Raw genomic sequence first — 15,057 nt, 5'->3', positions numbered from 1 at the left:
TCAACATATTCTCCTTTCCCACACTTTCTCACTAGCTCCTTGCTGATATATGTGGTCACTGATGTGAAACAGAAAATCTGCCAGTGCATGATGCTCTCTAGCCTTGTGTTTTGTAGGCTGGATGGGTCACCCTGCCTGTTGCTGTGGTTGCCTGATATTTCCCATGACATGATCTTCCTGTGAGTAACTTTCAACTTTGCCAAAATCCATAGAAATTTTCTATGTTGGGTGTACCGTGCTGGGTGAATTTATATATACACACATATTCATGCAGAAAATAAACTGCCATTTCTAAGAAGGAATATGGAGAAAAACATGGTGTTCTTCCCATGCTAAAAATTTCAGCTGACCTTTTATTTGGAAAAACATAGGTCATCTCTCCCCTATCTTGAAATCTGACAGCCTTTTTTAATTTGTGGCCTTTATTCAAGGTTGCACCTTTTATCATCCCTTTGAGATGCTCCCCAAACTTGCCATCATGCAAGTCATTGAGAAATTTATGTCTCTCAAGAGGTCTATAGGAGTATTTTAAGGCTGAGTGGGCTACACAACCATCATCTCTTGTGTTTTCAGTCTTTGGCCCACTGAATCATGACTTCTTTCCTGGACTGTGACACAGGAAAGTCCCTCTACCTCAGAACATTCCACAGCTTGGGAACAAGGACACTAGAGAGTGTCCTGCCTGAGAGGCATGAGATAGGGGGTGTAGGCCTACTAAAGGAAATAAAGCACAGGGACATAAATTTATTTATTTATTTATTCTTATGTATATGAAAATAGGTATTTATTTCTTAGCTACATTTTGAAATGAACAATGACATTTTAGGAGACAGATTCTTTTGGTGATGGCAGAATACAACTACGACACTTTTCTGACTGAGCCTCATAGAGGATGTGGGGACAGGCAGAAGTTCCAGTTCTACTGCAGGAGTCTGATGTGTGAGGAACTTTTCAGAACTGCTGACTTGTGACAGTTCTGGGATAGAAGATGCAACTCTTGGCACTTGATAAGTTTTATAATTAAAAAAAAAAGCAAAGAACATACAGAGTTTAGAGGTTGTTTAGTTAGGTTCTGCCTAACTTTTACTTCAAGAAACAGTCCTTGGATGTGGTTGTAAATTTCCTGAAGATTCTCCTTGCATGGAGTTGACACCAGACATCTTTCCCATCTTGTAGGCCTTCCTACTGTTCAGTCCTCTGTGACACAGAGCACCAACTTCACTCTTCCACCAAAGCCATCCTCAGTGGAAGACTGTCAGTCTTTTATATGGTAGGAATATGATCCCAGGGTCATGCCTCAGCAGTAGGCAGAACCAAGCTCTCACAGGGCAACTGCTTCATGACCAGGGATCTATCCCAGATGTTAGCAAGACTCACCCCAGGGTCTTCTAAATATCTATGATGGATTTCTACCATCAGCTCAAAAATTGTCAGAGACTTCTTTATAAGTACTATGAGAAGGGCTACGAAGAACTTGGCTAAATGAGAGACCATTCCTGGGTTATCATAATGGGTTGCTGCAGCTGTTGTGAAATTGTAGGTCCTGCAGTGAGAAATATGATGGCAAAGTTCATTAATAATTCCTTTTTCACGGCAAAGGTTTGAATGACATACAGTACATGCACTCTGAGAGCACATGGTGACCAGTGCAAAGAAACAAAATAGTAAGTACTAGCTCTTTAGGTCAACAACTTCTTACCTGAATGACAAAATATTTCTGCTGAAAAAAACAGCACATAATCACATAAGAAAAGGTAGAGTGAAACAGTCTATCTAATATTTTGTGTTTCCTAATTTTGATTATTTGACCTTGCAACTTCAAAGGTGTTTTTTTAATATTCTTTAATTCTCTTAGTTTCCAAACACTGTTTTATGCTTTGTTTGTCTTCTGTTGTTCCTGCTTCCTAGGTGCTGATTTCCTTCCTCAGCTGCTGTACTGAGGCCTCTTGGAGTGTGTACTGTCTTTTCAATTAGTGTCTGTGTGGCATTTAGCACAGCGGGCAACTGAGTCTGATCCCAAACACATCATTTACGTACCTCGTTTGGGTCACCTCACACCTGCTCATGCGATTTGTCTGGCCAAATGCATAGGTAGCTTCTGTGCAGCTAGAGACCGATTTGAAAGTCAGTCAAGGGGCTAGACAGCACATCAGATATGATGGATCAAGAGTTCAAAGAATGCCATAACCCAGAATCATTGCTGCTGAACCACTTCTGGAAAGCTGATCCAGTCACTGCTCCATGAAAGACTCTTCCCTGCCAGAGGTTAAAGGGAGAGTATGTTTGTTTACTGGGTGAGTTCAGGGAAGAGAAAAAAAGAAAAGAAATAAAATAAAAGGAGCCAGTGTATTGTGTCTCATATTGACAGAAAGGACTTAGGTAGTGAAAATGAATTGCAGAGTAAGAAAACTACCAACAGGCTTCACTGCATGTCAGAGTGAATAAAGTGTACAAATAAGCCCGTGACTGAGAAAATGAAGTAAGTAAGTAAGTAAGTAACTAACTAACTAACTAACTAACTAACTAACTAACTAACTAACTTTCCTGAGAATAACAACTGTGAAAGCTTTGGCCTGGGATGTGAGAATTTCTTAAACATCGCGTCTTAAGCAATAAGTAAACTTGAAAGTAAGGCAGAAGAAGAGAAAAAAACCAGAGCTGCAGTCATCTACAAAAAGGATTTGAATTTGTGATACTGTAGTACTATTTCCCAAAATGTATTATTTTGAGAATGTGATATGAATCTCTTTGTAGGTGTAAGGTACAATAAATGTGGTCAGCAGGAGTTGCAAGCCTAATGCACAGTGAAACCCAGACAAGTGTGAACAAGAATTGAGGAAACACCAGCAGATCCACGAATGGTTTCATTATTGGTATGTACTGCTGCTAAGTAAGGCAAGGATTTTACCCCTGAACTTTCCAGTCATGTGGAGATGAGTTTAGGTCTGCAGTTCTTCTAGTTACTGCTGACACACACTGTCAGCCACACAGATGGGCTCTTGGAGGCTTTTTTTGGTTTTCACATAGCGATGTGGTTGTGATTTTTAACAGCAAGAGCAATGCACTTCAGCGTAAAAGAAGACTGACATCTGACTGTGAAGTGATGATTTTTTTCCTGATGATTATTTAATCAAACATGAGAACTGAGAGTGTCAAACAAGTACCAGCAATTTATCAAGAGACAGTTGTAGAAGGAAGCATTCTCTGAATCATCAATGTGATAATTACCACTGACATTTCCCCAAGGGGAACTGCATTTTTAATTGTTACAAATATAATCACACTTCTACAGAAAAGTGGGAACAGAATCCTTTTGAGGCTTTTCTGGAAATAGAAATGTCTAAAGTTTCCATATGGAAACAATTTGTGATAAGAAATTATTGTGTGCACCAGAATAAATATGTCATCGCAAAGGTTAAATAAAATACTGGCTGCTGTACTCTAATTTCCAGAAGAAAATATATTTAATAAGAATTTCTGGGTTAAGTCCTGGCCCTGCTGCAACTGCTGCTTTTTTAGCTGGGCTGAAGTTGACTTGAGCTTTGGTGGTGAGGAGAGCAAAGTCTCTGATCATGCTGAGTGAGCAGGAGCAGTGTCCAGCCTGTGTGCACAGAAGACATTATCTTTGTGGCAGCTTAGGGAAGGACTGCCAGACTAAGAGTCCAAACACCTCTCAAGGCAAACCTTGGCTCAGCCATTCACAGTGGTTGTGGGCAGCACCTCTCAGCTGGCCCACAACACACAGTCTCATTCACAGTGCAACCACTCTAAGCTACTTCCACAAGGGACAGATCAGAACAAATCTGCTAGTTTTTCTTCCCCTCAGCATCTTGTTGCAAACAAAAGCCCTTAGTTACTCATATCCCTCATTTCAATAAATCTGGTGCATAAATTGTGGGATTTTTCTTCATCCAGGATGCCAGGAGAGCGAAGATCTTCAGCATAGACATTACCTCTTCAGGTGATAAGGCTGGTTATCACTTGTAGCCTGCTGAAATGAACTGAGTAGCAGTAGTGGCACGAGGATAAGACACAAGTTTGTAGGAATAGATTGTCTTTTAACTACATCAGCTGATCTGGATAGATAAACCAGATTTTTTATCAGGGCAGCAAAGCCTTTGTTTGGTCAGCTGGAACAATTTACAAAAATCTGTTTACAAAAAAATTAAATCAGGTGTTTTAGGTGTTTTTATGTTCTTTGGAAGACAGAACAGTGGGGTAGGGGAAGGCTATTTAGACCCTCCCTAGTAACATCATATTACACAATCATCATCTTGGGCTTCCCAGCCCTTCCACTTATTCAGGAGCTGTGCCTCTCCCTGTATCAAGCAGGTAACAGACAGGTTCTTTTAACTAAACTGTGATTTATAGGAAGTTGCAATCTTGCTGTTCTGAGCTGTTGATTTAGCTAACAGATGTTGAACATCAGCAGATGATACAACCTGATAACTGATCTACGCCATTTAGGATTTCAGCCTGCAAATTTATGAGGGGAAAAAAACAAACCCAAAACTGTTCAGCTAAGAACTATTTGGTTCTACTCCTTTTTCATTAAGGACCTTAGCCCTTCTTCAATTGAAATCAATGGAAATGCAGCTCTAGGTTAAGCAGACACCACTCAGTAACACTGACAGAATGATGCCAATTTAGCAAGGGCTGCATTTATTCTATTGGATTGCCCTTCATAGCTAAAACCAAAAGGGATGGTTATGTCCTGGGTAAAGAAAAAGGGATTGCACAGAGAAGACAAGCAAACAGTAAAAATACACTAGCTAATCACTTCCTTAGGTGGTTTAAATGGAAGAAATGGTATATTCAGAGTTTTGAATAGTTTAAAAGAGCTCAGTTAACTGAATACAGCAAGAATTTAAAAAAAGTTTTGTATTATTGAACATGATATAAAATTAAAAAAAAATGCTGAATTTGCACACATTTTTAGTCTAATTTTACAATTAGAGATGGCACGTGCAAATATTTGATTTGCTATGATTTTTGCATATATACTTTTTGCATGCAACCATCTTGGAAATTGTATAAACAATTTAGATACATGGAGGAAAAAACCCAGCAAAACAAATGAAATAAAACCAAATTGAAAACCAACCTACTCCAAACCCCCAAACCCAAACAAACCACTAACCCCCCACTGCCCTGAACCAGCTATTTCTTTTTATGTGTGTGAATAGGACTTAACCTTCTTGCAGGTCTGTTTTATGATGTTGATTCTTACCAGAGTCTCTTCAGTGATGGATTATACCCATACTGAAAGTTATCCTCTTTTACTCACCATCATCTCAGTCATTGCTGTGAAGCCAGATGGATCTTTCCAAGTCCAACTTCAGCTTCTGTGACCTTGTGTTTGCTGTGGGTCTACAGCAGGCATTAGCTTGTGCTAGCAGTAGCTGGGGTTTCCAGTCCAGGCACTTCACAGGTCAAAGTGTTCTGACCAGGTGAATTCATCCTGTTATCGCCAAGTCCTTCTGCTAATGCAAAGGTTACAGCTTGCAAAATAGGTATTCAAAATGAGGTCAGTACTTCAAAGGGCTCACTGTATGCAAAGCTGTACAGGTGATGTTAAGTCTCTGCAGTAATGCATGCTACTTACATTTCACAGACTACTAAAAGCACAAAGTACTTTCAATTATAAAAATGTTTTTACAATGATAAAGCCCAGGGAAAAAAAAAGCAAAACCCAAAAAACCAACCAACCAACCAAAAAAAACCCAACACCAAAACTGAAGCCCTGAAGAATTTATCAGGAATTTGCTTACTTCAGACTAAAAATATATTCCAGCTTCATACTACCACTTTTCCCCAGTGTCTTGAGATCTTGCTTACCGTGTAAAGTTGGAAAGCTATGAGATCATTCTCCTTTGGAAAAAAAGAAATAACTAAGCACTTCATGATGTCAGTAGATTTGACTGATTGCTCTTGATGTGATTTGACATATCAGAGGAGTGTGATTCATAAGCTAAGAGGGAAGGACTTTCTAGCAATTTGTTCCCAACTTATAATGTGACATGACATCAACGCTTCTTGAAATTTAATCCTGCATACAGTAGGCAACCCATTTTCTAAAGATCCATCTCCATTTATATTGCTCCAGCTAATATTCCTTAGTAAGCCTTTAGACTTTGGTCTGCTTAAGATTAGAACTTTCTTTTTTTTTAATTATGGACATTTATCTCTCATAAGAGAAGATAAGTGCACCTTAGGAGAGACATGAGAGAAAGATTTGTGAGACCTAACAGATTTGTACAAGAGAATCATGACAGGTATTTCATAATGGAAAGATACTCAGAAAGATAATTCTTTTGCATACAGATGAATTTGCTACCTTAGCAGATGTTCACCTTTTAAATAAAAATAAGCTTTTAGGAGATCCTCTGAAATGTCACAATTATCCCCATTACTAAAAGATATCTTGATTTACACTATTACAGTTGAAGAATTCCTAAGCAATAGATTCTGAAAGCTGTACCTTACCTGACCTGCAAGACATTTAATTAATTCCACATTTTCATTGTAGACACTGCAATTAAAATAATTCTTGACTACCTCATGGAATTTTAAACATTTTCAAGAAATGAATTGAATACAAGATAGTGTGTGTGCAATTCTGCAACTTGGTCTCCCAGCTGTGCAATAAATTGCAGGGAGAAACAATTAGTGTAGAGTCATTTGTTAGAGAATGAACCAAAAATGTATCTAAAAATGCCAGTACTAAATGTGCTGACAATTAAGAGCAAATTACTTAGCAAAGATGCCATGTGTTCATATGTTGCTTCAGCTACACGCATACGATGTCTAGCACCACATTTTTGTTTAAGACATAATTGCACATTTTGTTCAATTTTGTATCTGTACTGAAATAAGGTGATATGATGCCAACACTTTTTAGGCAGGATTCCCCAGTGACTCCAGTTATCACCATACCTTTTCATTCCAAGGGTGAAAATATTTTTAATTAAATGTGATGCAGGCCTTTCTCATTCATGTTGCTGATTTTTCCCTTGCCCCACTGAAAGTTTTATAGGGCAACAGAAGGAGAAACAGAAATGACTTAATGTGGAATTGATGTTACATGAAAATATCTCAGGGGAAGCTGTAAGGCTGTCATTGCCCAATCAACTGAAAATTAGATGAGACAAAGCATTCATAACCCTTTACAGAAGACATTCCTGCATTGGTTGGGACTTTTGGGATGACCTACTGGCTCTCAAGCTCACGCAGTCTACTCAGGAGAATAAACTGTGGTGAGTCATTCATTACATGTTTCAATAAAAGCACCTAGACAGACACACAAAATTTGGCTTCACAGTACATACACAAATCACTTTCCCCCACCACACAAAGATAATTTGAATATATTCAAGTTTACAATTTTCAGATGTGCTTTAGTAATCAGGAGCTGATCTCTTCCCCTTAAATAAGGACATAATGTATCTGTATAACTGAAATTGCTTCTTTCTTTGAAGTCTGAGGAACAGATAGCACACTGAGAGGGGCCATTGGCAAAGTTTTACCATCAATGTTTTACAAGATACAGCTTTATTCTCCCACAGACTGCTAAAAGCAATGTGTTCCCACTTACCTGCACTACAGTATGAACTAACTGCATTTCAGAATGAAGCTGAAATCAAGACGAAATACAGAGATGCAAAGGAAGAACAAAACTAAAGCACAATATTCATACAAAGTTAATGTAAATCCGAAACTGTGACCGAATTTTCCAAGAAATACTACACTAGAAATATATCCTTCAAGTCAAGAAAACTATTTGTGGAGCAATAAATCTGTTGCACTTTAGTCACATTTCAGTCTTCTTTCAAGGTAGCTTAATTTTCTCCTTCCATATAGGTTTTGAGTTATCTTGCTCTTGACTCTGGTATTCTGCTTCCCTGACCAAGAAGGATTGGGTTAGAGATCACACAGGTGAACTTGACATCCACAAGTCCACGGGCCCTGACAGGATATTCTCTATTCTTGTTCAGGTTCTTTAATTCTTTTCTTTGAAGGATCACTTATTTCTTCTGGGCCAGCAGTATATGAATTCTGTCTTCCCTGGGCAGCTGTCTTAGATTATTTTTATTTTATTACATTTTGAAAAAAGTGCTGTAATTAATTCAACAATGCATGACTCTTTGCCATCTTATTGTCAGGACAATGCAGTGGTTCCTATTTAAATATATAATGCAATTATATAAATACGCATATTAAAATAAACCCATTTTGGCATGGCTGTATTCAAATCTGATCCAGCTTGCCATTCATTCACTTTTCCAATGAAAAATATTTTTCTGTGATAGCTGGCCAATAAACCTTTCCTCCTGTTGAAAATTGTGTATATTTATGTTTCCTCAGTTTATTGAAGAACATATAAAGAGCTGTTTTGATTGTGATCTATAAATGGGTACAGGTATTTTAATAGAAGTGAGTGCTTCAGACCATCAAATAACATCCAAGCTGAATGTATACAAATCACGATGTGAGCTAAGATTCTGTCTTTAAAGAGTGAGAGTAATTAGCCTTTTGAATACCTTTAATAGGTATACAACAAATGCCTCTCTATTTAAAACCTTTAAACCAACACTCGATATGATCCTAAAGTACCTAGCTCTGACAGAAGTCCAGAGCTCAAGACAGGGATTCCTGAATGGGTCATAACAGACCAGTCAAGATGCCTGTCATCCTTAAAGTCTGTGGGCAAAGACTTGGTCCCATTCAAGTAATTGAAAACATCCCTTATTTCAGGGGGGTCAAGAGTTTAACCTGGGCATGTATAAAAAACAGGATGAGTGGTGAGCAGACAACACCCAGACCTTCCTCTGCCCTTCAGTTCTCATGGGCCTGTGGTGGAGGCCTCATGCCTTCAACAGTTTCACATGGTTCTCACTAGCACTGATTTATCAAGTGAAATGATGGCTGTAAATGTTTTAAATTGCACACCCTGTTTTCTTGCCTTGCAGAATAGGAATGGGGTTTGAAACACACTTCAGGATAAGCAAGTACTTTGCAGAGCTGAGGTAAAACATTACACTCAGTTGGTTAACAAGGTGGTTATTTTCTTGTTAATGAAGGAGAGGAGAGGGTATTTTTATTTTGTTTGTCAGGTTAGATTTCCTGAGAGGTTACATCATGTGAAAGAAACCTTTCAACTCTTTCATGCTGCAGCAGAATTTTATGTTGTGTTCTGGCCTTCCCATGAGGCCAGAAACATACTTCTGAGTGCAATAACCTTGCATTGAAAGTCTACTGCCTGCCAACTCTAAAAACTAAAATTCTCTACATAGCAGCCCAGGCTTCTTGCCACAATCTTGCCTTGGAGTGTTCGCTTCAAGAGGTGCTTGTTTTTCACCACATAGAGCAGAACACAGTAGAGTTTTTGGCCTCTTTGCTTGTACCTACCATATTGAAAGTAGGTTGTATTTTGGGAGTCGACATATACAAATCCAGAGGTGTGCTGAGAAGGAGTTCTTTTTATTTTAGAAACTAAAATACCTCCTAGGACCTGTGCCTTTGATTCTGGGAACTAAGCTGAAAACACTGGCCAACTAATTTAATGTACATCTCTTTGAATAGCCATCAGATGGAGGCATCATGGATGGTTATCATTAAAAAGAAAAGTAGACAATGAATGCTCTACTGAGAAACGTGTTTGAATTATTTTAATAAATTATGCAGGGATTTTTAATGTAGGTGATCATCTGGCAAAGGTTAGGTTGAGCCCATCACTCATCTCACTTGTGACCTGTCAAGCACATTAAAATACAAACATCTACTAGTAAGAAGCTAATGCCTTAGACTACTGCATCTCCTCACCTTCCTACTACTCTGAAGTTCCCAAATGAAATACTAGGTCCTTTTCAATAATGACCACACAATCAAATGATCAACTATAATTAAAACAAGAGATTAATCATTTTTGCCTGCATCTGCACTACTGCTTGCACAGTCCACATGCCACTATATAATTAAGCACCTAACCGCCAAACTCTCTTTCTGAATCCAGCATTTCTCTCTGTGTATCTCCCTCTCATCCATCCTGACTTGCATGTTAATATCAGACTGGAAAATGGCAGAGAACCAGGATCTGCTCCCACAGAAGTCAACAGAAAAACTCACACTGGCTCCAAAGCTTACTTCCCCCGTGTGTGCACATTTACCTGCTCATGGCTTCACAGTAAAGATATTTTCCCTAACACTTAATTATGTCTAATTTAAAGGAAAAACCTCACAACCCATAAAATGGTCTTTGTAGCATATCAGCACATTCTCTTCCCTTTAGTAAAAGATTAAGAATCCATTGACCCCAGAACTGTCAAAGCTCATCCAGAATAACAGTGCCTAATGCTTAAAGCTGGCTTATAAAATGTGGGGGGACAGATAAACTGTCTTTTCCCCTGCGTTGTCTCTTTTTCTTTTCCTTTCCTTTTCAAATGACCCTCCCCAAATAATAGAACAGTGGTTTATGTTTCAAATGTACCATATGGCATGACGTGAGTGCAGTTTAATTACACATTAGCATATTCTTACAGCAAGGGTTGGCTGTTTAAAGCAGCTTGACAAAACAGGAATTAAAAAAATTTGAATCAACGCTTTTGCAATAAACCTGTTTTAGTTATTATGACCATTTATTAAAACTCTGACTGTGTGATCTCACTAAACCTTGACAGTGTGAGATTGTGAAACAGCAAGAAAAACTAAATCACCCTTTTTCTGGTTGGGGTTTTAACTAGTATATTAAGGACCACTGAAATATATGAATGACAGCAACTCACGGCTCCCAGAACTACCTGATTTTTACTCTTCCTTCAAATTTTGAGGTAAAAATAAGTGAAACTAATGATAAGGTAAATATTCCTTTAAATTGAAAAGTCGTGAAATTTGCTGGTCAAGATTTACCCTGCTTTCTGTCTCATTAAGAATGTTTCTTTACTGATACACTTAACCATCCTTGTGCTGTCCTCAGCACTTGTGGATGATCAATGGCATCATTTGGTGTCTTAAGAAGAAGGAAGCAATTAGCAGCAAATTTATATGAAAGATTTCTCTGAACATGAACCCTCTCCTACACTCTGCCTTCTCTCCTATTATTTTCTCTACTGTTGCCAAAGCATCATGTTTCAAAGTACCTTTTAAATAAAACAAACTAAAAAATACCTATGCAGACTGTGTATATCACCCACTGCCCTCAGATGGTGCTGGGAACATGCTTGTATTTGTATACTAAAAAAACAGCTTTGGACATTTTTACAAACGTTTAGACATGAGTTTCATGGAATTACTTGTGCTGATAATCACTCACACAAGTAATTGTTTGCAGGTTCAGACCCAGCTTTTGTTAAGTGGTCCAGTTCTTCCCTGTACTGACATTTCAACTCCCCAGTGTTCAACAAAGCAGGGGCATTCTCCAAACATGCTCCTGCAATCCTTTATCAGTGATATTTCCCTCACAGTTTGTCTTGAGATGTTTTTTCCTCACAGTTTGTCTTGAGATGTTTTTATTTTACTTCCCCTGGGTAAAATTTTTGGTTCTCTATGGTCTGGATAAAGCCTATGTACCCCTGAAGCCCACAGAAAAGGGATTATGTGGAATTCTTGCGCATTGGCAATGTGCATTGGCTGGGTACTGGCTCCATGCACATGGATGAATGGCATCCATGTCAAATTTTTAATCTCCCCAGAAAGCTCTCTATAGTGATAAAGATGACTCATGTTTCATGGAGATTGGTGGACAAGCAACATCTGATCAGGCTTTTCCCATCATTTGTCGCAGCCACTGTAGGACTGAATGTTATCTCTGGAGAATTTTTTAAATATATAAAAGGAGCATTCAAGAGTTTGTCAGTTAAATGTATATCTAATCCAATTTGTGGGATAATTTCTATTTTAAGCCTGATTTTAGCATTGGTTAACTTTCTGTAAGCAAAATAAAAGCTGCATTTTTGCATGGTATGTACAAAAATAATACACTTTCCACTGGTAAGCTGTGTGGGAAGAAGAGCACTGCTTCTGGAAAGAGTTGTGAGGTCAGGAATAGTCATCCATTTTATCATGATCTCTTTGATAGACGATTGTGGTCTTAGTTACAGAACTTCACCTTTCAGAAATTGTTCTTCTCTCAGTCCTCCACGTGGAAGTGTACAGTGCATAGTAAAGCACATTTGTTTCCCCAAACCAAAGTGCAAATCATTACTCTCCATGTGCAGAAGTCTCCTTGAGAGTGATCTTCTCCTCTTGCCATAGGTACTTGGGGGTACCATTCTTTCCCATGGTCCATGCATGGCATGAGGAGCAGGGTCCAGGCAGTTTGTTAGGCAGGGATGGAGCTGATCTGAGACCACAGGACCAAAGCTCAGCCTCTGCTGGCAGAGAAAGCAGAGAAGGAGGAAGAACCTGCCTGAAAGATGAGAAGGCATGAGGGCAAAGCTTGCAGCCTGCAAGGGAGAGGTGCTGTGTGTTTCTCAGCAGTCTCAGTCTCACTCCTGTCCCGTGGGCAGCAGCCAGCCTGGGCTCTGGCATTCATTGCAGGCAGTAGGGTTGTTGCATTGGCCTCTGCTATTTGCTGTCCTCCTTTCCTGGTGTCTGGAGACAGATTTGGTTAAGATGTTTATCCCCACTCAACTGAGAAGTTACCCATAAAAAGGACAAGTAAAATCTTCCCTTTGCTTGTTTCCCCTTTGGTAGCACAACCTTCTCTGTTGCACTCTCCCTCAGGGGACAATGGCAGGAAGCACAGGGAGGATGAGAGGGTGAGGGAAAGGATGGTGTTTCCCCCACCCTCTGACAGCAGGGCAATGCACTGCCAGATGGGAACATATGAGAGTGGGGTAAAATGGGCAGGATTTTCTGAGAGACCTTGGGAAAGGACTGGATGTTTTGGGTTTTATTAGGAACAGAGCTAGAAAGGTGGTGGCAGCAAATAGTGTAGGAAAAAAAATTATGTAAAGAACTTCCTGAGAGGCAAAGAAACAAGGATGGGCAATAAGTGAGATGGAGTGTGACTTGTAAGTAATGTAAGAAAAGGAAGAAAAAGTGCAGGGAAGTGAAAAAGTGAACGCTATCTTTGGATTGGGAAGATCTCTTATCATACAGGCTCAAGAACGGCTGCACAGACAGAAAGTGATGCCAGCCTCCTGTCCCATCCTCTGGCCACATCTGCATGGCATTGGCAAACCTCCCCATTCCTTTAGGTGTTCATGACCAAAATTGATTTATAAGCAAATGGGTGTATTCCCTCTCCTCCTTCTCGCCAGAGAAGAGGAAATTATTTTGTACACTTGATTTATTCAGGTAGGCCGGCGTGTTGAGATCAACCAGCTGCATTACTACTAGTTCAACTAAACGAGCTTTTATATCAGGACAACTTTGAAAACAAACTGTGCAGTTTGGCATGTTCAAAGTTGAAAGCGGGATTTCAGTTTTGCAGTGTATTTCTGAGACTTTTGCTTACAACAGAAGAGATCCCAGAAGTCCATTTTTACTGAAGAACATTAGAGGCAGCTAAAGCTGAACCAAAAAACATAAACTAGAACTTGTCCAGCACTAGTTGATGCATGTCTGAACATTTTCAGATGAAATGTGTTTGATCCCTAAAGCAAAGATAAATTTGAGGCTGAAGATTTGGCTTCATCCAGTCTCTTCTAAATGGCTCTTTTGGTGATGTAAGCTATTTGGGGAGTACAGAGTTATGGACTGTATTTATAAATTTTGAGCTCTCAAACAAAGCCATAAATGTACATTCCATAGTTCCCAGACAAAAATAAACAGAGCTGGCTATTTCTAATCCATTCCTCCTCTCCCTTGGTGCTGAGCTGATTAGATTGCATATCCTGAAAGGGATGAATTCAGGCTTTTCCAAAGTTACTTCTTAGAGGTTCATTTGTGATTTAATGCAAATGTTTTGTAGATTTGAAAGATATAAGGCACAGCTGTTACTTTTGCCTATGACAACTTTTTTTCTGAGCTCTTCTGAAGAAAAAAAATCAATGCACATCTATCCATTTGCCATGGGATGCTGTGGCCTTCTTAAAGCCTGAAGAACATCTCATTCCAGTGTCTTAGCTAGGGCGTGATTTTGACTACACTTATCTGACACTAATTCCATGTTTAGAATATTGAGGGTTGGTATGTTTTTATCTTCTCTTTTAAAAAACAAAATACATTTTCTGGGTCAAAATGAAATATATTGTAATGAATTCTGATAAGCCTAGAGTAGCTAAATAAATTTAAAGACTTTACAAGTAATTCAAGTATCAGTGTTTCAAATAAAATAACATGTAAGAATTTGTTTTTGCAAAAATAAATTCCTTGTGTGATTTGGCTGAACCCATTTTACTGGCAACTGTCCATATTTCCCCCTTGGATGTCACATTTGTGCTTCAAAACCAAGTGGCTAACACCAAGCTCTCTGGTTTTCTCTTTGTACTGCTGTCAGCCTATTCACATGTAAAACAGCACCCCACTGCTTAATCCCTAATCTGCATTGAAATCCAGAGTAGCCGTTTCAAGTTTGATGTTTATGGCTCATCTTTGCCTTGGAAAGGCTGTGGGTGGTGCCTTCACAGCCCTCTTCCTCTCAGTAGACCACCCTAAAGGATTAGTACATTAATGACCAGGGAAGTTTTATAAAGCCCAGTGTTTCCCACAACCTGAAGAAAAACCCCTGTGCTCCTTTGCCATCATTTATCTGCCTGACTCAAAGAAAACACGGGCATTTTAGCTTTCCCTATTGAGCACCTATATAGGCTAGATTGAAGGACAAAATCATGTCACAGTAGCAAATCCCATTAAGTAATATATGGATTTAGATAATTGACTATGCTATGGAAGTGACAATAGCCTGAGGCTCATATGTCATGTATACAAAGGCCTCCATCTCTGTTTATTCCACACTTCCTCTCTGTGATTAGACTGTCAGGGCCAAAAAATGTCAGAATTCAGTGACATTTAAAAACATGCATTGATAATAGAAGAGCATCACTGTTGTGCTGTAATCACACAAACCCCTGTTCATTACAAGCACAGGAAATTTGTGGTTAAATTGTGCTTCAA

At 39.0% G+C, this 15,057-nt stretch overlaps 1 protein-coding gene and 1 long non-coding RNA gene across 2 annotated transcripts in view; both read right to left on the bottom strand.

Moving 5' to 3' along the window:
• Positions 1 to 739: 739 nt before the first annotated feature.
• Positions 740 to 5,475, bottom strand: LOC147655853 (uncharacterized). Its single transcript, XR_015277057.1, has 2 exons — positions 5,288 to 5,475; positions 740 to 1,543 (listed from the first exon to the last, which is right to left on the bottom strand). It is a non-coding gene; the product is annotated as an uncharacterized LOC147655853 (long non-coding RNA).
• Positions 5,476 to 10,615: 5,140 nt separating this feature from the next.
• Positions 10,616 to 15,057, bottom strand: part of HIBADH (3-hydroxyisobutyrate dehydrogenase) — a 175,121-nt gene continuing 170,679 nt past the window's right edge. Inside the window, exon 9 of the mRNA XM_086852984.1 lies at positions 10,616 to 12,588. The gene's annotated coding sequence lies outside the window, so the exon portion shown is untranslated. The remainder of the gene's footprint in view (positions 12,589 to 15,057) is intronic.

Source organism: Cyanistes caeruleus, chromosome 1, assembly GCF_971803275.1.
Source record: "Cyanistes caeruleus chromosome 1, bCyaCae1.hap1.1, whole genome shotgun sequence".
Taxonomy (NCBI): Eukaryota; Metazoa; Chordata; class Aves; order Passeriformes; family Paridae; genus Cyanistes; species Cyanistes caeruleus.
Note: the sequence above shows the minus strand (reverse complement) of the source record. Positions and strands in the feature narration are given on the sequence as shown.